This window comes from Ceratotherium simum, chromosome 3 (assembly GCF_057802395.1).
Source record: "Ceratotherium simum simum isolate JZ-2026a chromosome 3, ASM5780239v1, whole genome shotgun sequence".
In the NCBI taxonomy this organism is placed as follows: domain Eukaryota; kingdom Metazoa; phylum Chordata; class Mammalia; order Perissodactyla; family Rhinocerotidae; genus Ceratotherium; species Ceratotherium simum.
In genome coordinates, this window is record NC_141902.1 from 49938046 (window position 1) to 49963119 (window position 25074).

Genomic DNA, 25074 nt, shown 5'->3' on the forward strand with positions numbered 1-25074 from the left:
TCAAAAAAAATAGAAAATAAAGGAAGAAGAAGAAAGCTGTTTCCTCCCCTGCATCTCATTTTCAGAAGGAAGAAAGCCTTCTCCAGCAGACTTTTCCTTAGGTTTCTCAGATCATAAAGGAGGCTGGAAAAACAAGTAACAGGATTTTCAGACTCGAGTATAATTTCTGTCTAGCAAAGAAGCAGCACGGGAGGTGTGAAGAATGACTGTTGATTAGGCCACTAACAATGTAAAGAAACTGATGTTCAAAGTTGTTACAGTGCTTAAAGTCACACAGCTAGTATATGGCAGAGCTGGATCATAAAAACAAGTCCTGATCTTCTACTCAAGATGCCACCTCCAGATCACTGCACATAGGATGTATTAGTTTGCTAGGGCTACTGTAACAAAGTACCACACACTGGGTGGTGCTGAAGCACACAACAGAAATTGCCTTACAGTTTTGGAGGCTAGAAGCACAAGGTCAAGGTGTCAGCAGAGCTGGTTCCTTCTGAGGGCTGTGAGGGACCATCTGTTCCATGCCTCTCCCCTAGCTTATGGTGGTTTGCTGGAAAGCCTTGACATTCCTTGGCTTGTAGAAACTTCACCCTGATCTCGAGCTTCATCTTCACCTGCTGTTCTCTCTGCGTATCTGTCTCTACGTTTCCCCTTCATGTAAGAATATCAGTCATATTGGATGAGAGTCTACCCTAATGATGTCATTTTAACTTGATTATCTCCATGAAGATCCTATCTCCTGTGCCCCACATCCACAAATTTCACAAGTGAAAAGTTACCCTCTCTCCACTGACCCCAGTCACCTAGTCACTGTCCCGTGAGGAACTGCTGTTACTAGGTGCTTGTGTATCTTTCCAGAGATTGACTATGTATTCAAACTCTTACACTGTTCTTTACACAAAAAAAAGAGGGTTCTCATCTCCATATCTGGTTTTGCGAATTGATGAGAAATTTCATGAAATGTCAGTGGGCACTGCTTAATGTCCTGAAAGAAAAGTTGTCCAAATGAGATTCAAGCCATAGACTTAGTATGGCTAAGACGTAGCCCATAGTGCTTCAAGTTAACAACTGAGTTGTTGGAGACTTCATTGTAATTCCTTTAGGATACTTAAATAAGTTCTGCCCTGATGTTTTGTTTTGATTTTTGATTTACACTGATTTACGACAGTTTTGAGATATAATTGATATACAATAAAAACTGCATATTTAATGTATACAATTTGATGAGTTTAACATATCCATACACCTGTGATACCATCACCACAGTTAAAGTAATGGGTATATCCCTCACCGCCCCCCCCAAAAAAAAAACGGAAGACTATCTCCAAATAAGGTCACATTCAGGCATACTGGGTCTTAGGACTTCAACATATGAATTTGGGGGACGGGGGCATAATTCAACCCATAACACAGGTGAAAACAATCTTAAATGGAGACCAAGAATCCAGTGGTTTAATATATACACATAGCAGAAAAAAGGAAGGCGTGGATGACATCTTTCTATTTATCCAATTGATAGAGAATTAATGTAAAAGGGCTGGATCAAAAAAATACATAAATATAATACAGGAAAAAATGTTGATTAATTGAGCTGAAAAATAGATATTCTTTCAACATTAATAACTATTTTGAGGGGAAAAAATATGCTTTTTGGTCCTTGGCATCTTTCTTGTCTCTGAAAAGGCATAATGCATTATTCGTAATATAATAATGCTTTGCTTGATGGAAGCACTTTTAACTGAAACCTTTAGGGAAAGAAAACATGCAACAGATTCTTATCTTCCTTATTTTCTAAGAAGTCAAGTATTTAAGAATTCCAAAATTTAGTCCATTAAGGACAAGACCTTTGTTCTTAATTTGACTGTTATCGTGGGTCACTCATCTCACTAAACTAAGGCTTGCCATTGGTCACCAGAAGACTAAGCAAGAACTCAAAGGGTCACACTTGGAAAAACCAATTCCCATGTTTCTTAATATTTAGATCACTGTTTCTAACAACTAGTATTAAAAATAGCATGCATCAAGCAGTGACTGTGTGCTAAGCATTCTGCTAAGCAAAGCAAGGTACTTTGCGTGGGTTAATTCATTTAATTCTCAAACAACAATTTTATAAGAAAGGAACTACTTCCATGACCATGTTGTAAAGAAATTAAAGCACAGAAAGATTGTTCAAGACCATTACTAGTAAGTGCCAAGGCCAAGGGTTTGAACCCGGGTCTGCTTTACTTCAGAGCTCACAGTCTTAAGAGAAGTCTTGGCATCAGCTGGACTAAAAGTCAAAAACTAGTTTTGTCACTGGTTCTACAAGGCTAGGAAATCTCTTCATCTGTAAAATTTGGATAGAACTGTCTAGCTAAATTAGGGAAAAGCTGGCATTTTCCCTTAGACCACTCACCTTTGGATCAAAAACACTTAACTATGTATGCCCTTAGTCCTAATAAGAGAGGTAATTGGTTTTGGTTCTAGGACCACCACATAAACACCAGTTGTCTAAATAAAGGTTCTTCCTGAGCCCCACACTCCTTTAATACTTGCTGTGTAGCCTCTCCTCCTGCATCACCTTATATTTTTCTCACCAGTATTGTGTCGGCTTATAAAAGAACATCAATCACCTGTATGAAGCCTCCTTTCCTTCTGCTAGCTATTTCCTGCTTATAATGCCATCTAGAACTGCATGGTAGCCGGTAATGGCTTTCTTCCCCTCTTTATGCAATTCAGGTCTCCAGACAATAATGGGCTTGCAACTTCCATCCTAAAGAAACTATGAAAATGGGAGCCACGGGAGTAAAGCAGGGCATCATCCATCCTGTTCTCCCTCCTATTAGAGTAGATGAGCAGACCCTTTTACCTAAAGCCACTCTTCTGCCTATGCTGTAGGCTCTGAGGATATGTTTATTACTGATTCTCTCTTTTGTTAAACCTCCAGGTATAGAGGTTAAGTTAATGATTCCCAGTTCATGGCACATTTTCATTACTGACCCACGCGAAGTCCCTATTCATCTGTTTCCTCACATTCCCGTTTCCCATCCCTTGCCCCACAGGAAACCAATGCGTTTTGTTTAAATCTTCTTCTCTGTGTTTGTATGTTGTATTAGTCAAAGTTCTTCAGTAAAACAAAACCAATAGGAGGAGATATATATACAGATATATATATATATAGAGAGAGAGAGAGAGAGACACTGAGATTTTAGAGAATTGGCTCACGCAATTGTGGAGGCTGGCAAGGCTGAAATCACTCGGCAGGCCAGCAGGCAAGAATTCAAGTAAGAGTTGATGCTGTAGTCTTGAGTCCAAAATCTACACAGTGGAAGCTTAGCAGTGTTTCTATGTTTCTGTCTTGAAGAACAATTGCTTCTTCTTCAGAAAATTTCAGTCTTTGCTCTTAAGGCCTTCAACTGATTGGATGAGGCCCACACATTATGAAGGGTAATCTGCTTTACCTCCAGTTAACTTATTGTAAGTATTAATCACATCCACAAATACCATCACAAAAACATCTAGACTAATGTTTGACCAAACAACTGGGTACCATAGCCAGTTGACATGAAGCTAACCATGACATATGCGTTCCAAAAAATGTGTATCACTGTTGTCATATTTTTTAAATTTATGTAAATGATATTGTGCTAATCCATCCTACTCAAGGTGTTGTCTGTCGGCAGGCAGCATCAGCATCACCTGTGATCTTTATACAAACGCAGACTCTCAGGTCCACCTCAGACCTAATGTGTCAGAATCTGCATTTTAACAAGATCTCCCTTATTTCCCACCCGCCTCACAGAGATACTGAGAAGACTAAATTGGATGAACAGCAATTTTACTCTTAAGCATACATATATACAAAATAATGCATAATTATTTCAGGAAACATGTTAAGAATTCCCTCAGCCTTATTAATTTTGGTACAGTCGTGCATCGCTTAATGACAGGGATACATTGTGAGAAATGCATTGTTAGGTGATTTCGTCATTGTGCAAACACCATAGATTGTACTTACACAAACCTAGATGCTATAGCCTACTACACACCTAGGCTCTATGGCACTAATCTTTCACTGTCGTATATGTGGCCCATCATTGACAGAGATGTCATTATACAGTGCATGACTATACACAAATTAACAATAGAATGAATATATGGTGGTATATTCACACATTGGAATATTATACAGTCAGAAAATACACAAGATGTAGCTACATGTAACAATATGGATTAATCTCACAAAAGTTAATGTTGAGCAAAAAAAAAGACTATATACAAAAGAATATGTACTGTATGGTTCTATTTATATGAAGTTCAAAACCAGTCAAAATTAATGTGTAGTGCTTAAGGTTGTACATGTCTGTCAGGATCATGAAGAAGGGGATTAGAAAGTGATCAGAAACAGTTATATGGCAGGTTTTGGGGCAGGGGGAGTTATACTGTTTTATTTCTCGACCTGAGCAGTGATTATATAGGTATTTACTTCATAATATTTCATTAGACTGTGCATTAATTTTTGTACACTTCTCAGTATATGTTTTATTTCACAATGAAAGAGTTAAAAGAAGATTAAATAGAATAGCATATACAATGCCAAGACATTCAATAAATGATAGTTACACCCACAAATCCCTCAGATATACTCTGCCTGGTTGAGAGTGGTTGAGCTCCAAAATTTTTTTTCTGGGGTATATTAAAGAAAAGTTTTAATGTCCAAGTTTTATATTAATAAGAGAAGAAAACTTCATTTGGTAAACAGAGCAGCTTAAGTAATTTTTGAATATACAAAAGCAAACCTGGGACATGGTCTGGAGAGAAAGAGGCAAACCCCTAAATTTCTCTAAACAAGAGAACAACAACAATTCAGGGGAGTAGGCTGACAGCTTATGAGGTGAGGAAGAAGGTCTTATGAGAAAAAGATAGGCATCTAGAAGATGATGGGTACCCCCAGGACCTAAGATGAGCAAGGACTCTCTTCCTAAGAAGTGGTGGATGAAGGTTTAGGACAGTGTCTAATATTCGATTTTAACTTGTTGTCTGTTAATCAGACATCAAGCATATTATCTGATTATGCATTAATCGGTGATGTGCATTAATCAGTGTCCCATTCCTCAGTTTTATTAAAGGTTAGGCGCACATGACAGCCCTATGGTAGGTGGCATTGTCAGGAAATGGAGGAATAGACACAACACTCAACATGACCAAGATAGTGAAGAGGACAACAGTCACAGAGATCAAGAATTCCCTGGATGGAGGAGATCAGAGCAAAAGATGGCCAGGAGCAACGAACCCCCTGAAGCTCCTTGGGGATCTTAGGGAAGAAGCTGGGTTTCCTACAACACATGGAAGGGATGCTCATGTTACTCTACTCAAGTATTTCCGGAAAGAGTGATCCTAGCAGTATGAAGGACTTGAGGGTGGCAGGAAATTGACACTTTGTCACCTCCACTTTAACAGCATCTGGCATGAGAACTCAAGGTTTTTACCAATAGCCTTATACAGGCTTTAATTAAATATTATAAATAAGGGTCTTTTCAAAGATGGCCTATGGAGCTGTGAAACCAGGAGCTCTTAATGCTATGACCAAAGACTGATGTTCTCCATAGAATGCCACAGTCACTTAACAGGCTATGTGTTCCTAAGGAGATGTAGCCGCTCATAATCATAACAATTCACTCATGATGATGGTGATGTGGCAAGTATATAACAAAGTAAATCAAAAAAAATTATAGGTGACACTGGTCCCATAGAAAAAATATCCTAAAAGCAGTTTAGTGTCCTTAATCCCACATTAACCGCTTTCTGTATAACAGGGAAAGCAAAGAACAAGACAGGTAGTGTGTCTGATTAAACACAAAAATTGAATCTGAGCAATGTCATCCATGGTGCCCAGAAACTTCATTGTGGTCAGGTCAACTCCTGAAGTCCCCTCTGTTTTCTACCACAACTTCCTTCCTTTGCCCTAGAGAGGTTCTAGGAAAGTCATAGCCTTAGGTTTATAAACTTGTCTCCTTGTTGGTAACTCTTTTAGATCTCAGAAAAAATTATGAGAGACCTTCAAGCTCTTAGAGTGCTTACTCAAAGAGAAGTGGGAGAAAAATTTGGTTTCCTCTGCTCAGGTAGACCCACCTGGGATGAAGAGGGTGTAGTGCAACACTGTCACCAAAGCAATGTGCTTCTCTTCTCTGAACCCACAACTGCTACACACACTCTCAAACATACTCCCCAAACACTGATGACTCGTGTAAGTAAGGTCAACACGGTGAGGCAGTGACCCCGCTGGAGGAGCTTAAAGGGGAAACACAGCGTTCTGTCACTATAGATTTAACATCCCTACATTGTCCTTCAAACCTTTATGTCAGAAGTCACACAGGCTAGCAAACAGAGAGAAAGTAATAGAAGAAGACTATCGTCCCTATAAGCACAATTGAAATTACAAGTCATCTCAGAGATTCTAGAACTAGAGGATACAGAGAGCGAAAGCTCCATCACCTGTGGTTTTCTTCGTCAATAGGGTCTTCTTCCCAGGCTTTACTACTGAGAACCATACAACCATCCCATCGGCCCCCTCTTGAGTTGTCATTCTTTCGGTCTTGAGTATTACCTGTTCAAAATGTGATAGCCTCACATTTATTTCTAAAAAACATCCTCAGTGCCACAAAGGTTTCTTTGTTCGTGCACACAAATTTTTTTGTGTGTGTGTGAGGAAGATCAGCCCTGAGCTAACATCGGCCAATCCTCCTCTTTTTGCTGAGGAAGACTGGCCCTGGGCTAACATCTGTGCCCATCTTCCTCCACTTTATATGGGACGCCGCCACAGCATGGCTGGACAAGTGGTGTGTCGGCGCGCCCGGGATCTGAACCGGCGAACCCTGGGCCACCGCAGCAGACTGCACGCACTAAACCGCTTGTGCCACCGGGCCGGCCCCTCATGCACACAATTTTTAATATATTAAGGGACCAAAGAAAAGAACTATCATCCAGGCAGCCCCCAGGCACATCAAGATTGAACAGAAAAAAAGTATTATTTCCTAACCCCATATAGCCTCTATGGGAGAGGTTCTATCACTTAACTTAAGCATAGTGTTGAGGTCTCTTCCATCACTGGGGAACAGACGGAAGCTGAGAGTCAGACAACTAAAAGCTTAATGTAAAATTAATGGAGACTGAACTACGTCAAGAGGGTACGTTTGGTGTAAGAATCGTGTAGCAGGAAACCAGACACCCAGAAGCAGGACGGGAGACTGGAAGGAGCCCTGGAGTAGGAGTATAAAAATTTAGGTCCAAGCCCAGCCCTGCCAGGAATTGGCCTGTGTGACTTTGTGAAGATCATATGACTTCTCTGACTTTCATTTTCCTTATTTGTAAAGTGAGAATAACAGCATTTACCTTGAAGCTTATTACATAGATTAAATAAGGTTATGGAGGCGAAAACTCCAAGCACATAATAAACACCCAATAAATGTCTGGGAATCTGAATCTAGCCTTTTGGTGAGCCCCAGTATTTATATAAGGGTCAAATCCCTGGTCTTCCAACTCTGTGGTACCAGGATTTGGTATCACAGGAAGATGTCATGCCCCCTAGCGAATCCTTTTACACCCCACACTTTCTTAATCTGACAAGCCTCACAGGTCTTTGCTGTAATTATGCCAGTTGCAAAACTAGGTGACAAGCAGAGTCTTCATTCCTTTCTAATTTTCATAGGCCTTAGTTAGCATAATGCTTCGAGCACAAACAGGATTTTGATACATGTAGGAAATATATAAAAATATTTAAGGGGAAACAGACAGAAATTTGTGACTCAACACATTGAACTAACAATAGTGGTGAGATATTCAAACCAATCAAATTTTTTGCTTCTTAGTTATGATCTTTCTAGCAAATGCAATTCTTGTGTTAAACAGCACACTTTTCTGTCTGGCTAGGAAATGAAGCATCCCTGAAAAGGTTTTACAGATACCACTCTACCAAGGGGTAGTTACCAAAAAAACTACCAAGGGGTAGTTACCAGAATAAAGCAGTAAGTGTGCTGTATTATACAACCTAGGCATTAATAAAAATGACGTATTCTAAATTTTTACAAAATGAATCCTTTTCTAGTTATCTGAGGCATCATAAGCATCACATTTAAAATAAAATAAACTATCAGATTTCTAATCATAAAATGGTGATTTCCTTTCAAAAATCACCCAAAAACAATAAGTATAACAAGAAACACCAATGGAAATAATCTTTAATGAGACTAGATGATAAGTCAACCGCAAACAAGAAAGTATATGACAGAGCTTCCAAACGCCCTAATGTCAAACAAGCAGGCAAAAAGATGCTGAGAGGACATCAGGCTGCAGTCTCAAAGAAAGATGGCAGGGATCGAGTCTTCAAATAGGCGGCACACCAAAAAGGCAAAACCAGCAATAGCTGAAGTTTAACTACAGGGATCTGATCTGTGCCATGTCTGTCAGACCCTGCAGCGTCCAGGTCTTGATGACTAGGGAAAGTGAAGGCCAAAGAACTCACTTACATACACATAGTTTATTATAAGAAACGTCTTTGTGAACCAGGAAGACTTCTGGTGGCCAGCCTATAACATCACAATAGTTCTTTCCCAACATGAACCTCCTGCAAGTAGGTAGTGCAGAAAGAATTCACTTCACTCAAAGAGGAGTAAAAATGAAAAAGAACCAGCATTGAAGCTGTACAAGCATGTCACAATTTTTTTAATGTTGGGGTTAAAGAATAAGAAAAATAAATAGAAAAATTATGATAAAAAATAAGAGAAAATGAAAGTCAACAAAGATAATTGAATTAAAAGTATTGAAATAACTACCTCTTTAAAAATAGCTGAATAGATGTATAACAGCTATGGAACTAAGTCATAAAGACAGCAGCAGGAGAAAAAACATGTGCTGAGGTCAGAAATAAGGCGGGAGGGAAAACTAAAAGCCGTTATAGAGATGAATATCACACTGGAAACAATGTAAGGCAGAGCAGACACTATTAAAAACAGGACAAGAGAGATGAGAAAAGCAAGCAAAATTAAATGACAGAGAAGAGTTAAAAATAAAGAAAATAGCAAATTTAAATACAAAGAGGATTCAGTACCTAAATCTTTTTCCGGAAGAAGATAATCACAATGACAGCTCAGGAGAAATGCACACACAAAAATATGTGTATGCGTATAAGCAGCTTGCACTTCAAACTGTGAAGAAGCAGCACTTTTTAAACTTGCAAACTCTTTTAGGCTGATATTTTTATTTAAAGTAATAACAACAATAACATGTAGTGGTTAAGTTCACACGCTCTGCTTCGAGGGCCCAGGGTTCGCAGGTTTGAACCCCAGCATAGACCGACACACCGCTCATCAAGCCATGCTGTGCCAGCATCTCACATACAAAATAGAGGAAAACCGGCACAGATGTTAGCTCAGGGCCCTATTAGCTCAGGACCAATCTTCCTCGGCAAAAATAAATAAATAAGTGAATGAATGAATGAATGAATAAATAAATAAATAAATAAATAAATAAATAAATAAATAAAAGAAAAAAATAGGGGCCAGCCCAGTGGTGTAGCGGCTGTTTGCCCGCTCCACTTCAGTGGCCCAGGGTTCGCAGGTTTGGATCCCAGGTGTGGACCTACATGCCACTTATTAAGCCATGCTGTGGCAGGCGTCCCATATATAAAGTAGAGGAGGATGGGCACAGACGTTAGCCCAGGGCCAATCTTCCTCAGTAAAAAACAGAGGATTGGCCATGGATGTTAGCTCAGGTCTAATCTTCCTCAGCAAAAAAGAAAAAAAATCATTTTGGCATTATCATAGAGTTGTCAACATTTTTCAAGTTAGGATTTTAAAATAACCACTAACTACTGTGACTTTTTTTTTTTTTTTGGTGAGGAAGATTGGTCCTGAGCTAACACCTGTTGCCAAACTTCCTCTTTTTGCTTGAGGAAGGCTGGCCCTGAGCTAACATCTGTGCCCATCTTCCTCTATTTTGTGTGTAGGATGCCACCACAGCATGGCTTGATGAGTGGTGTAGGTCCGTGCCCGGGATTCGAACCTGCAAACCCTGGGCCACCGAAGTGGATTGTGATGAACTTAACCACTGTGCCACCACGCTGGACCCTACTATCACATTTTTAATCCCCGAAAGAGCAAGAAGAAAATATCAAATTAAAGAAAAATCCTTAGAATGAATTTTTTTTCTAATGTCCTTAATTTTTTCACCTTCTATTCATGAAGATTTCATCATCGATTAGCACTTATCAATGGACTGCATTTTGGAACCAGTGAATTAATTCAGACTTATCTTCAGTGAGGTAACTGAGACCCAGAGAGTTTAGACGACTTATCTAAATTCATGTAAGAGTTGCGACCAGTCCCGGGTTTTATTCTGCTCTATGATGCTGACTTTTATATGTTGCAGTAATAACAATGAAGACTCTTCAAAAGGCTGCATACTTTTTTTTGTTCTTCTGTTTGTTTCTGGTTCTTTTTTTGGTTCCTCCTCTCAACGTTAAGTCTATATTGCCAAACTTTTGCTTGCTTGCTCATGTACACTATTGTTTTACTGACAATCTTACTGAAAAATTCCATCAGAAAAATGTTCTTTTCCTACTTTACTTAATTTTGACTAATGAGCTGGAACTACAAACCTTTCAAACTCTCAATGGGAAAAAAACATCCTGCCATTTTAACTTTCATGACACATTATAAAACTGTATTTAGTATGAAATATATAAAGTATCCTTAGACCAAGAGTTAGAACTCAAGACACCTATTTGCATTACTATTGATGGAACATTGTTTTGTTTGTCAATGATAAGTAAGAATAAGTTTCTTTTGCATCACATTTACTGTATAAAACATTCCTATTATCTCTATTTGCATGGAGGAATAGAATTAATCATACACTAAAAGCCATTTAATGTTAACCATCACTCAAACTGTTCCCAAATGAGCCAGAAATTTGTTCTCTATAGGCTGGGCATCAAATATATTAATTTAAATCTCTTGATGCCTTATATATTTCAAAGTTTCTAGTGAAAGGATTATACACTGCACAAATACCTTTAAACAATAGATTTTAATAGTTTTCCAGGAAAACCATCTATGAGTCTCAGTCCCTGGCAACACTGCTTTCCTGGATAATTTAGATAGAATGATTTGTAGTTATTTTATTTTGCATGAGTAATTCAGTTCTTTTGAGTTATGATTACAACTATCAAGTGAAATTTACTGGCTGCTTGCTGGTTGCACACATCTTATCAAAACTATGGCAGTTTCTAAAAGATTGAGAAGAATCTCTCTTTTCTCTTGTAATTAAAACTTCATGTTTATAATATACTCTTGGTAGTGGTAGTTTACAAAGTGGGATGACCTCTTATGCCTAAACACACACGAATCTTCAAACAAGGAAGAAATTTAGGGAACAAACTAAAATCTATTTGAGGTTTGTGCCAATTGTCTCAGAAAGTTTAAAATTTTAGACCAAGGTGCTCAGTTAAACTGAGGGCATTTAGTAATAAAGGTAGATATGGTAAGGAGATGAATGTCACTTTGGCACAATAACACCAGAGTGAATATTTTGTAGGGAATATGTTAACTGAAGAAATATTCATTCCTCATGTGAACTGGACTTCAGAAAACATTAATGCTCATTGTAGCAAGGTGTGTAGACCTTCAATAATTTATGAAGAAGCCATAAAGGAAGAGGAAACCCTCTGTAACACGTGGCTAAAGCCAAAGGTACTAGAAGGGACAGAAGACTGGAATCCATTCTCAAGTGGGGGGAAGAACAGTTTACAGAATGAAGAAAAAGGAAATTAATTCAGGAGGTGAAGACTACGGTCATCGAAGAGGTTATGGAAAGAAGACACCAGAGAATCAGGAAGATAAAGATTGAAAAGTAGAAAGAGTTAGAGATATAGTGTCGGAAAGAAGTAAACATCCCAGTAGGACACCTAAAAGCCTCAGCTTCTTGTGGGCTAAGGAGCACAGAGGACTGCAGTCCATAAACAACTTATGTGCATGAAAAACTATGACTGTTTTCTCTGATCCCTCACTCCACAGGATATCAAGGCACGAGACCACATAGATGGGACTTCACACAATTTTATCAAGTTCCATGAGATACTTCCAGAGATGATGTTATCTTACAAGTAGGTGTGGTGCCTGCTCCTTCCCCTCTGAAACACGGTGACATTCCAAATCACTGTTTGGGGAGAAAACATTTTACACACACACGCCCGTTTCATAATTAAGCTAGCCATGTTTGGGCCTGTAATTAGCTGCCAGGTAAACCATTGGACAGAGAGTTAATATCTGAGCTAAAAAGAATAAAATTAAAATAAAGCTGTGTATTGGCCCAGGATGAAAGGTGAATAGATATGGCTTCAGCCACATTTTTGCTCAACAGAGAGACGCAGAGGCAGCACTGCGCATAGGCAGAGAAGACAGGTTAAATGGGCTCTGTTAGGCCGGGGGCCATATTTCACTGTTCTCATGTTTCCATGTGGTCTTCCTTTCTATATCCCATTCCCCAACAAAGGGCATCATTGGAAAGAACAATGCATGCTGACGGGAGGTTAACAAACTAATGTGCTTTGGGCCTCACCATCTAGGTAGTAAGTACCACCTCATTGAAAAAATAATGGCTCATCTACTTTCTCTCTTGCCCTTCAAAGTGTAGCGAGACAGGCTTCAAATCTCTGTTTGCATGGCTAGGAGAATATGCTTGGAGTTTATCCTTCATGCTTAGCCTTCCCCCAGACAGCCCCCAAGGTCTAAATTTAGGTGTGAAAAGGGTAGAAAGATCTCACCTTAGCTTTAAGCCCAAACCACATCCTCCAGTACAATCTATCAGAAACCCTGTATTTTTGAAATGACACAAAGGAAAATACCCTTTGTGTCATGAGTTTCCATCAATCTCCAATCCATTGATTCACAGCCCAGAAGGTTATTAAACAGGTTGTTCAACACCTATTAAATACCCTACTCAGGGCTGAGAGCTCTACCCCACCTCTTAGTGTGAATAAAAGGAGAACAGTTACAGGCAGCCAGATGAAGCAAAGAGAGTTCAATGGAGAATGAAGGGGCCTGAATGATGGTGACAGGCCAGTTCAGTATTTTTGTGGTCAGGGAAACCTGGGCTACTTAAAGAACAATAGTCAGTTTAGAGGCAGGGGAGACAATCTTCTAGAGCAAGAAGACTAAGTAGAGGTGGGAGGAGGGGAGATGGGAAAGATGACACCTCCTCCCTAAAACCATCTCTAATCTCCATTCTCCCTTTCCTCAAACTGGACATAAAACAAATATAGAAGAGGAGAGAAGGTAAAGGCCTTTTTTCTGTACTTTCTGTCTTGTATTATATTTTTTATGGATATGCTTTATGTCTCATACTAAATCTGAGGACATAAATTGTACATAATTCTTTTCTATATTCATCACAACTGCTATCACAGAGCCTGACATTTAGTAGGTTCACTTTTAAGAACCCATGAATTATTAACAAATTAATGCAAATGAAAACGCTGAGGTAAGAGTGAACAGCATAAGAATAGGTAGTCGAAGTACCAGTAGGTATTGAAGCAAAGCTACAAAAACACTGACATTCAGCAGAGGGGAAGAGGGGACCCTAGGGGCTAGGATGATGTCACTTCCTATCCTCAAAGTGCCACCAAGGCACATGGAACGATGTAGACAGGTGTACACTTGGGATTTGCTGAGGATCCCTTAAGGAAAGGGTGGTCCCTCTGTGGAGACGGATAAAAGCCATAGGCAAAGATCCAGCAGGACTCCATCCGCATGAAGGTAGAGCCTGGCTCTGAATGAAGGGAGTGGGAGTCAGGGGAGAAGGCAACCCCAGGTCAGATGGGGACACAGCCCTGGAAGCTAAGACCAAGGGAGGACACACAAGGGGCACAGTGGGTCTACGTGCCCTCCTCGCTCCGTGCCTTCCTCCTCTTCCCTATCAATCTCATGTAAGCTTTTTTCTCCTGCTCTGAACTTTTATTTCCAGACTCTTCTCCAAACCTCTTATTCTCCCACAACTCTTCAGTTTCTTTTCTTGTTCTCTGCCCCTGTCAGACTCTAAATTTAATCTTAAGTCTCAATCTGAATTCCATTTATATTTTACTCTGCCTACATAGAGGAGGAGAAGAAAGAAAGAAAGAAAAAACTTAGAAAAAGTACAAGTATAAATTACAATACGCCACTATCTTGGTTAAGCCTGAGACAAAACTTTTCAAATATCAAAAATTCAGCCTAGGACTTCTAGGTAGCTGAAGACAATGACAGCCACCTAGCTACCTGTTTCTCAATTTCCTCCAAACAACAATACAGAACAAGAAGGGGAAAATATATCTACAAAAGACCACACTCTCAGCTTAATTTAAAGACAGACAATGCTGATACTTCAACATTACAGTTAGAAAAGAGAAAAATCACCAAATCTAATACACAATTTCTAATGTTCCTGCCTCACTCTTGTCTCACCTCAAGACTTCATGGTGAGCAAGGGTAGATTGAGAAAAACTGCTGATAACGCAGAAGAGGGAAGCCAGCAAAAGTACCTTAGGGCAATCTAAAACCACCTCCTGAAGAATAAGGGCATCTTAGCTTTCACATACACAGACAGTAAAGTTAGAAGATATAATGAGAGAGAAAACCCCATTTACAACAGTGACAAAAATTACATGCTTAATAAATGTGCACACAATAAATACACAAAATCTGTATGAGGATAATTGTTAAACACCCATTAAATACACAATAATAAAGTTGAACAAATGGAAAGAAATTAATCTTTTATTAGAAATGACAATAACATATAAAGACGTCAGTTCTCCTTAAATTTATAAATTTAACACCACCCCAGTAAAAAATATCCATAAGCTTCTTATGGATAGATACAGAAATAAATATGGATGTGTGTATGTGCTTGTGTTATTATTCATACACATGTTATATGTATGCTGCTGAAAGGCCCTAGAAACAATGACACCACAGAAACATTGATCAAATCTATGGCCAAGATCTTGGGTTCTAAATACCATTTTCCAATAAAAGGAATCAAGAATCCTTGGGAAAATGGTTGATTCGAGATCTGAGGCTGAGAAAATACAAAATGAGCCTGAAATATCTTGTAGTGCCAGAAAGTAAGGAAGTGCTCAAAAATTGATGGGCCACATTGATAGGAAACAGGAGCCAACATTAAGGAGCTCTTAATGGCAAAATCTGGGACAATTAGAGCAATAAAATAAATTACGACAATATTGGATTATATGCTATAGAATAGAATTAATATCCATGAATCCATACTGATATAAATAATTGAACAGATAAATAAATAGGGGAGAAGATGTAGTGATTCCTTATAGAGGAATTCTGATTAATAGATGTAAAAGGAATGACATCTCCTTACCCAAGTGATCAAAGTTGACATCACAGTAATGGGACTGATCAACATCGTGTACCCCTTAAAATGATGCAAGAGAAGGTCACAACATCACTTCTGTGGTTTTTTTGCCAAATATACGTAACCTCAATCTAATCATGAGAAGACATCAGGAAACCCAATTTGGGGATCATTCCCCAAAATAACTGACCAATGCTCCTCAAATGTATCAAAGTGGTGAAAGATAAAAAGCCTGAGGAAAAGTCACAGGTTGTAAACTAAGGAGACCCGATAACTGAAAGCAGTGTGGGATTCAAGATTGGTTCCTGGATCAATCCAGGATATTATAAGAAACCTGATGAAATTTGAATAAGATATATAGATTAGTTAGTAGTATTACATTGATACTACTGTTATCAGTACTACATTCATATTACTGGTTTCAACAATTGTATTATGTTTTTATAAGATGTTAAAATAGAAGAAAATGGGCTTAAGTTTTATGTGAACACTCTATAGAATTTTTGCAACTTTTCTAGAGTTAGCTCAAAGTAAACAGTTTAAAACAAAAGAAAAAAATACAACATAACATGAAACTTTTCTTTACCAAGTTTTCTATTAAAATACTGCCAAATGGTGTCAAAATTATTGATTTTCTAACAAATATTTTTGTATGCTACTATTTGCCGGGCATTGTCTTAGGACAGGAATACAGTGGTGAGCAAGACAGGGAAGGTCCAGGTCCACTTTTTTGATATTTATGTTCTTATGAGGATCAGGAGAGGGAAAAGGAACAAAAAAGAAAAATATGAGATAGGAACAACAGACTACAAGGCAGACAAGGGGAAGAGCTAACTCAATGCCTCTGACTCAGGAATATGTTTGGGGATAGACTGGATACCTATATTTTGCTTGCTTCACCATTTTCCCATGGGAAAATAAATTCACAGCAGCCCCAAATAACTTCTCTTCCTGCCAGGTAAATGTTCCAGCATTTAATAGCTCTCATAAATCTTTGTCAAGCAACCACCTGTGAACAGTTTCCACGTCAACCATAACTGCAAAATCCTGGAGTGGCCCCACAGCATCTTGTGATATCAGGATTGCGCCAGCTTGGCAATACCATGTATTCATAGCTCACCAACATGTTCCCAAGTGATTCTGAAGAGCATGCTGAAATCTTATCTAAGAAGGCAGCACCTAACCGCATCCGTGCGATTCAGGTAGCCTGATTTTGCAAATGATGAGTCAAGGCAGTCTCTCACAACCATATGTAGTAGGGAATTTCTGCTCTCTGCTCCCAGAAGGGAAAAAGTATAGGATTAGGAAATTATGTAGTCTTTCATTATAAATACACAAACTTCATGTGCTCTGTGTTGGTATAACAATGCTATGAGCAAAAAGTGAATATACTCTAGAAGTTTAAAGTAAACTAAATGTCCCTGGGCCACATTTCATTTATTAGTACAAATGAAGTGATATTAACAACTTACAAGCCCAATTTTCTAGCCTTTCCCTCATCCGCTTATGAAGAATATCTGTGATCCAAAAATTTCCCCCTTGTTGGCTCCCAATATTTCTGCAAGAGCCTAGGGGTGTTTGACATACACAGGCTCGTCTAACAACTACGGTTACCCTAAGGCAGCTGCCATGACTTTTCTTTCCTACTCTCCCATAGTGGATGTCCTCTGCTCAGTAAGCTTTGTTAGGGTACTTCAGTCTTCCACTGCTGATGATCCCTATCCCCAGAGAATGCCAATGTCTGCAAAGGTGCTGTCCCCTCCAAGTCCCCAGTGTCATCACTCCTCAAATTATAAAATATACATTCCTACAAGAAATATGGAAAATGTTCCCTGCTTTACCCTGTGTCATGCTGTTTCCTGGTAGACCTACACAATCAGCCCAGGCCTCATGAGCCAACGTCGATTCAAGAAAATAGCTTGACTCTCTCTGGATTTCCTTGGAATAGCTCGTCCTTATGGACTCAATAAATAAGAAATAAAAAGCCTATGGGGTTAATCATTTTAGTTCTTCTATTCTCATCTTCCCCAGAAGTTGAAAAACACAATTCTCCCTTTCTCATTCAGTCAAAGGAAAAAGAAAGTCTCTTCTTCATATCCCTTGAAATAACATTAGACATTCATCTCTATGTAGCTAAGCTGGAACTACCTACCAACCCAGCTACTAGTATTTTCAGACCTTTTCCAATTATGAATAATTATAAACTATCTGTCACTATTCTTATTAAAAAAGTATTTTGTAAATTGTACAGCATTTTAAAAGTATTAACTGTTATGATTTGCTCAATTCTTTCACAGTGTTTGTAAGAATTGGATGGGTTCATTTCTATGCATTCTGTAATCTGAATCATTTTGTAAAATAAAAATTCAGAACTTTATAAACTTTATGTAGAATACAACCCCTTGTAATGCTTTTCCTTCCAAAAGGGAAGAAAATCACATCTCATCAAGTTTTCTTAGAAAAAGTCTGCTACTTAAGCAGTTGGCTACTTATAAAAAAATGGAAAACAGTTGGGTACTTAGTAATTATGCCTATCATTTCTTTCATAATTTTTGCTTTTCAAAGAACTTTAATATCCATTTTCTCATTTATTGTTTATAGCAATTATGCAGTTCCTAACTAGACAAGATAGATCTTCTACTCTCAGTTTACAATCAGGTGACACCACAGAAAGGCAAGGGACTTAGTGTCTTACAGCTGGAAGGGGCCTCAGCGATTATCAAGTTTCTTAGCAGAAGGCCCTGAGAGCCTCAAGTTTGCCCAAGGTCACTCAACTAGCTAGTGGCATATGGAAGAGGTCAGTTCTATTTTAACTCAAGTGCTTGCCTAAAGTCAATGATTCTCCATCCCTTTACGGAGAATTAAATTTGCAGAATACTTTTACTGGTTAGGTTTCCTAACTACATGGGAGGCTGATGGAGATGTCTGTACACTCCCATATTGTGAAGAACAGATCTAATTTCCTTCAAAAATGAAAAACTGTAAAAATTCTTACTTATAAGTAGGCATGTCAATCAGCCCATCATATAAAATATAGGCAAACCAAATCAGAGAAAACTTCCCAGCTTTGGCAAGAAAATGCAAATGATAAACTTTAAATAATCTCACTGTCTCTAGCCTCGAAGTTCATCCAGCAAAGACAGCTGAGCTCTCAGAAATAAAACACCCTCCTGCCAAGTTGATGGATTTTTATTAAGGTTTTTCTCCAATGGCATTTTTGAGGCTTGAAGATAAATTAACAGTTCATTTCTCTTTCAACAAATTCATAGGAACAGCTCCAGATTTCAGGAAATACATTGGTCCAAAAAAATGTGGTTATATATTGTGTATTTGTCTCAACACGTTTGCATAGTGTGGACCTCAGGTGACGAGTTTAATTTAAAATCACAGTTTCTCAAGTTTTCATAATGTCAGAGGGAACCACTGTGAAGAATATGGATCCAAAATGGCTCCATTGCTAACCTGCTGTATGAACTCAGAGAAGTTAAATCTCTCTGAGCTTCAGTTTTCCACTTGTGAAATAAATTCATAAGTGCCGTGCTCACAGTGCTGTTGTGAAGATCCAACTTGATTTACTGCACCTGACTCTCGTGCAGGGGAAGTACAACAGTATGCGGATCAGGAGAGGCAGCACCAGTCCTGGTTCTGACCCCTGGGGTGTTTCCCTCCCCTCTCTGGGACTCTGTTCTCTTATCTATAAACTGAGGGAGGACAGAGAGGAAGGGTGGACTACGGTGATCTCTCAAGAGTTCCTTACAGCATGAATACTCCATGGACTACAAATGAGTGGGACATACTGAGTATAATACAGCAAAGCTACAGAGGATGAAAAGAGAGACAGGGACATGCTAGAAAACCAGCTACAGCTTCTTACTAGCTGCTCAAGAGGCAAAAGATAGCAAAAGCATCTTTACAGAATAATTTCCAGAGGCTTTGGAAGAGACTGCTACAAAGGAATGCCCTCCTCTCCTTCAGGGAATAACAGCTCTCAGTACAAAAGTATCTTCTGAAGAAGAGATAGAAGCGGAGGAGTGTGGATGGGTAAAAACATGAATGGGTGTCGGTTGGAGATGAAAAAGTAAAATGAAATATACCAGGAGCCAAACATAACCTGAGTTTTTGTAAAACTGGTGGAGACTTAAACATCCCTTTGAGATCTCTTGGCACAAGATAATATGCTTAAAGGTTTTGGGGGGCTTGTTTTGTTTGGGGCTGTTGTCTGATTTGGAAAATTGGAAAAAGGAAATTACAGTAGGCCAGGAAAGGGAGATGCTCCCCCATCTAGCCCTTGGGCCTGGTTTTAAACATCAAGGAAAAGAGGGTTTAGGACTAGAGGTTGGAGGACTATGTGAGTTGCTGGCACTAGCTGGGTTGCTGGTCAGGGGCCAAATGACAAAGTGAGAAAGAGCAGAGAACATAGCTATCTTCGTGGAGACCCTACCTCCCACCCTTTGCAAAAGACAGTGGCTCTGAGGACAGCAAGAGAAGGTACCGTGGGCACAGACAAGAGCATCCTTTTGTTCCAGTTGAGACAATACTGAAACCCCTTCAAGTGGATTTGAGGGTAGGAGACATCAACGTGATGCTGAAGCGAGAACACAAGGTCCCCACGGTATTATAGCTGCCAGGCTGTTTTGGCGGGAATTCCCAGAAGTCCTAAGACAATTTCGCAGGGACTGAAGGTCCTGCATGATCAGATGGGTTAATAAAACTAGTAGGTCTTCGTTTATAATATCAGGCTTTACAAAAGTTGATTACGTCCAGCAGTTTTAATTACATTGGTGTAGCTTCTTCGGGAGAACAACACTGTGATGATACCTTTAAGGTATCAAGTATAGTATCATGCAGAGAGCAGGCAAATAATTATCAGCCCCCAAATTCTTCCCATAACCTGACTTTTAAGCACTGTAATTCACCTAATAACTCGAGTCATGCTAGACACCTCCCTTTCTTATTACCTAAATCTAACCATCAAATTCAGTCAGTTCTTCTCTAATAGCTCTCAAAGTCCTCCCACCCTCTTAAACCCCATTCATCACTTCTTACCAGATACAATGATCTCATAGTTGATTTCAATATCTCAAGTATAACACCTACTTTTCATTTTTCACATTGCTACCAAATATGATCATACTCTCTTCTTAAAATCCTTCAGAGGTACCTAGGTGTCTTTAGGATAAAATCCAAACTCCTCAGTATGACTGTGATCTAGCTCCCACCCTGTATTTCCAGGCTTAACCCCCACACTTTCTCCTCTTGCACTGTGCTCTCCAGTTACACAGAACTGCTACAGTTCTCAGAATGCATCCTTCTCTCTTACAACTATGCACTTGTATACTTGCTGCTCCCTTTAACAGAATCCTCTTTCTCTACCCCTTCCTTTACCTACTCAATTCACACCTCTCATTCAAACCTCACTTACATGCTACCCACCCCAGGAAAACTTCTGTAACTCCATAGCCTTGATGAGGGGACTTTCTTTGTGTTTCCACAGATCCAGTCATGGCTTCTTCTGTATTGTATTCTTGTGTGTGTGTGTGTGTGTGTGTGTGTGTGTGTGTGTGTGTGTGTGAAGAAGATCAGCCCTGAGCTAACATCCATGCCAATTCTCCTCTTTTTGCTGAGGAAGACGGGCTCTGAGCTAACATCTATTGCCAATCCTCCTCCTTTTCTTCCCCAAAGCCCCAGTAGATAGTTGCGTGTCACAGTTGCACATCCTTCTAGTCACTGTATGTGGGACGCAGCCTCAGCATGGCCAGAGAAGTGGTGCATCAGTGCGTGCCCGGGATCTGAACCCGGGCCACAAGTAGCGGAGCGCGTGCACTTAACCGCTAAGCCACGGGGCCAGCCCCCTGTATTGTATACTTTTTTTAACACATTGTCTGTATGCCCAGCAAAGAGTGAGCATCTTGAGGGCAGGTTCTATACCCTGCATTTCTGAATTTTTAGTGCCTAAAGCAGAATCTGGCATACAACTAACAGATTTTTTTTAAAAAAAAAAGAGTTTAAAAAATGAGTAAGATGAATGAATGAGTGAATTTGATCTCCAAGTCTCCAATTCCTCATCAGTAAACTAGGACTAATAACCTGCCTTACAATATCATTGTAACAATCGAGATTATATTTTTCAAAACTTTGTTGAAAGTTAAAATGCCAAAGAATGTTAGTCATTTATAAAAATATAATACCTACTTTATTTTTAGAAGCTTCAATTCTCTTGGCTCTACTCCTTCCACTGTACCTTCTCTTCCAATCTCCAACTTTGGAGTATTCCCACTATCCTTTTATTCTCCTTCTGTTTCCGTTTGTCACTTGTACAGCCCTGGTGGAGAGAACTTCATAAACAAACTGATTAGCTCCATTATAAATTTATGATCTCCAACCTCAGCTGAGCCCTCAGTGCTTCTCAGGACTCATCTTCCATTGATTTCTTTCCCATTCCAAATATCAGCTGTTAAAACATTTACCATCCTCCTAAAGTCCTCCAAACCCCATCCCTCATTCTCAGTGAATAACCAAGTCTCAAAACTCACTAAGGCATTCATTTAATCAATTATCATCCCCTTGGCATCAAGTCTTAATTCCAAGCATAACTCTTCTTTTATTTTATTTATTTATTTTTTTTTATTTTTTTGCTGAGGAAGATTGTCCCTGAGCTAATATCTGTCGCCAATCTTCCTCTCTTTGCTTGAGGAAGATTGTCACTGAGCTAACATCTGTGCCAATCCTCCTCTATTTTGTATGTGAGACGCTGCCACAGCATGGCTTGATGAGCAGTGTGTGTGTCTGTGCCCAGGATCTGAACCCGTTAACCCCGGGCCGCCAAAGTGGAGCATGCAAACTTAACCGCTACGCCACCAGGCCGGCCCCTCTTCTTTTATACTTCTGTCTTCAAAGTAAGATCTCTTTAATATGTTTGTAGCTCAACCTCTCTACTAATTTAGTATTATACTTTAGCTATTTTTTCTATTCTTAGGTCCCTGTGTTGACCACAAGCTGGCTGACAGCTAAATTGCAAAAACAAAATTGGAAAATCTTTGTCAGATCCCATTATTAAAATCAGGGTGCTTTCAGCTGAAATAAAAAATCAACTCAAATCAGCTTATACAATTAAAAAAAAATTCACAAAAGGAGAAGCAGAACAGGTTCAAGACTGGTTGCTCTACTATTTCAACCACATCATCCAAGACCTATATGCTTTCTATTTCTTCACTGCCATGCACAGCTTCGTCTTGATTCTGGTTCTCCTTGTAGTTTTAAGTCAGTAACAAGTTGGGGCAATCGGTTCCTCATTTATACATGAGGGGAAGAAAGATTAATTTCCCACAAGACTCTCTGAAGAAAAGTTTTTCAGAAGCCTCACTATACTTTTCCTGGCATCTCATTAAGTTACGTGTCCTTCTCTGAACTAATCATTGACAAGAGGGATGAAAATACTTTTAGGTCAATTAAGCCCATCTCTAGAGCTGGAGACAATTCTTTAAATCACATTAAGAAGAAATGGAAATGCTATCAGGGTGTCAACCACAATGGCCATTACACCAACTAAGCTACCCTCTCATACACTTGGACATTCTGTCTGGAGCTGGACCCTTGTAGCTTGATTAACAAGATTTCTTCCAATACCAGGTTCCTGCCCATCTCATCTTAAAGTTCACTGCCCACAAAGCCCTAAAGTGTAATACAGCACCCTCCAGATACATTCCCAGTATCCTCCAGAAGAATGAGATTGTCCGTTAAAATAGGTGTAAAGCCTGTATTCTCTTTAGTCATCTTCACTTCTAAATTCACCTGTACTCTATACATAGGTATAGCAAGTAAGTCCATCTCCTCAACCCTGGGTTGTTCTTCGTCAACTGGAAACTAAAGTACCTTCATTCCCACATGTGGTCTCTCCCTGGGGATCTAGGATAGGCATAGGAGTAGACAATATACTGTCCACCTTAAGCATGTCTCCCAAGCAGTTATGTTTGAATTCCTTTCTCCTTCAGACACAAAACCTTCATGTAGAGTGGCTTATGCAAATAGACTCCTTTCCAGCCTCCCATTAATCTCCCAAAAGTGCTCAGACTTACCTGTACCCCAAACGTGGATGCAGCCTATAGAAACTAACATGTAATAGTGGGATATAATAAGCTTTGGAGTTAGAGAACTTCTGGCACAAATATACATTTTTGTTGAATCAGTATATGAATGTATGAATGCATTTTACTTCTCTCAGCCTTAGTTTTCCCATCTGAAGATTGGGTTAATAGCCAACCTCACATGGATGAGTCAGTTTAGGTAAGTTGCTTTACCTCTTTTAGCCTCAAGTTTTCTCCACTGCACCATGTAGTTTATAGGGAGTATAGTGCAGGGCTTCTGTGAGTATCAAATAAGGTATACAAAGTTCTAAAAAGATGCCTGACTTATCATAAATCCTGAATAAGAGTTGTTCTCTTCCCAATCTTTTTTATCTCGCAATCAAGTAGGAATGTAGTAGTGGAGATATAACAACTCTAAGACGTTAAGGGCTGACTATGTGTTAGGCATGGTGCTAAGTTCTTTAACCTCATTATCTTGTTTAGTCTTCATAAGAACAGCCAACATTAGTTTTAATGTCCTCTATTTCACAGATAAGGTAACTGAGGCTCACAAGTTGAATAGCTGGGACAACCTTACACACCCATAAGGGACAGAGCCAAGATTCAAATCTAGGACTCTGATTCCAATACCTGTTCTCTTAGCCCCGTACCAGCAGCCTCACTATGTTAGCTGCAGCTGGTGCAAGGAAAGAGCAAATGAAATCATGGCAACCTTGGGATTCTTCCGTGAATATATTTAATAAATAGAAAAACTGGCTTGTCAAATTATCCCCCTCAGTGGGCCTTGCCCCTGAGAATGGAATTGTAGTTTTGCGTTTTACCCTTTTTCTACAGCTTCGACCACCTGTCCTTGATTCACCTACCAGATTACCTACTAGTGTCCCCTTCTCAAGCTGTGTGACCTTAAATAAGTGACAGTCTCCCTAAGCTATATCTCTTGATCACTAACATTGGCTTGTAATAGCCTTTTCCTCGTAGAGGTTTTAAGAGAATTAAAAGATAACACATATAAAGCACTCAACCTGGCATATAGTAAGTTTCCATTTAATTATAACTATTATTATTTGTGACTCAGACATTGCCTGGAATTACCAGGTCTCTTAAAATGCAGGTAAGATTGGTACAAACTCCCACTTTTATATAATACAAAGTCTCATGACCTCCCAACATTTCTGAGAACTCCTAGGAAGGCAGGGAGAGCTTATATTCATGTTATCTCTGGCCCCAAGCTCTCACTGAACTCACTCAGTTTATGAATTGTCTTGCTATCTTGTGTATGCTATTCCCAACTGCACCTACTGGACATGGTACTCAGTTCCTTCAACTGAGTAGTACTAATTTTTCATTCTCTCTCTCTCTCTCTATTTCTCTCTTCTCTCTCTCTCACACACACACACACACACACACAGAGTATGTGCATGCAACACTTAGACAAGTTTTTTCTGTGTGAATAACAGATGGGATTTATATCCCAGCAAACTGAACAGCTTTAAAAATCTGTATTAGCCACCTTTGTTCTTAAAAAGTCCATTGGCTTATTTTGCAGTTCAAGCTCCAGACTACAGAAGTGCTGCTTGCCTTCTGTCTCCCCTTTCCC

At 39.3% G+C, this 25074-nt stretch overlaps 1 long non-coding RNA gene and 1 other non-coding gene across 4 annotated transcripts in view; one reads left to right on the forward strand and one right to left on the reverse strand.

Annotated features, from left to right (window-relative positions):
• LOC147917563 (uncharacterized) overlaps positions 1 to 25074 on the reverse strand; it is a 405125-nt gene that overhangs the window by 80362 nt on the left and 299689 nt on the right. The gene's annotated exons all lie outside the window — the stretch shown is intronic.
• LOC147917564 (small nucleolar RNA SNORA25) lies at positions 5506 to 5633 on the forward strand. Its single transcript, XR_015551800.1, has one exon. It is a non-coding gene; the product is annotated as a small nucleolar RNA SNORA25 (small nucleolar RNA).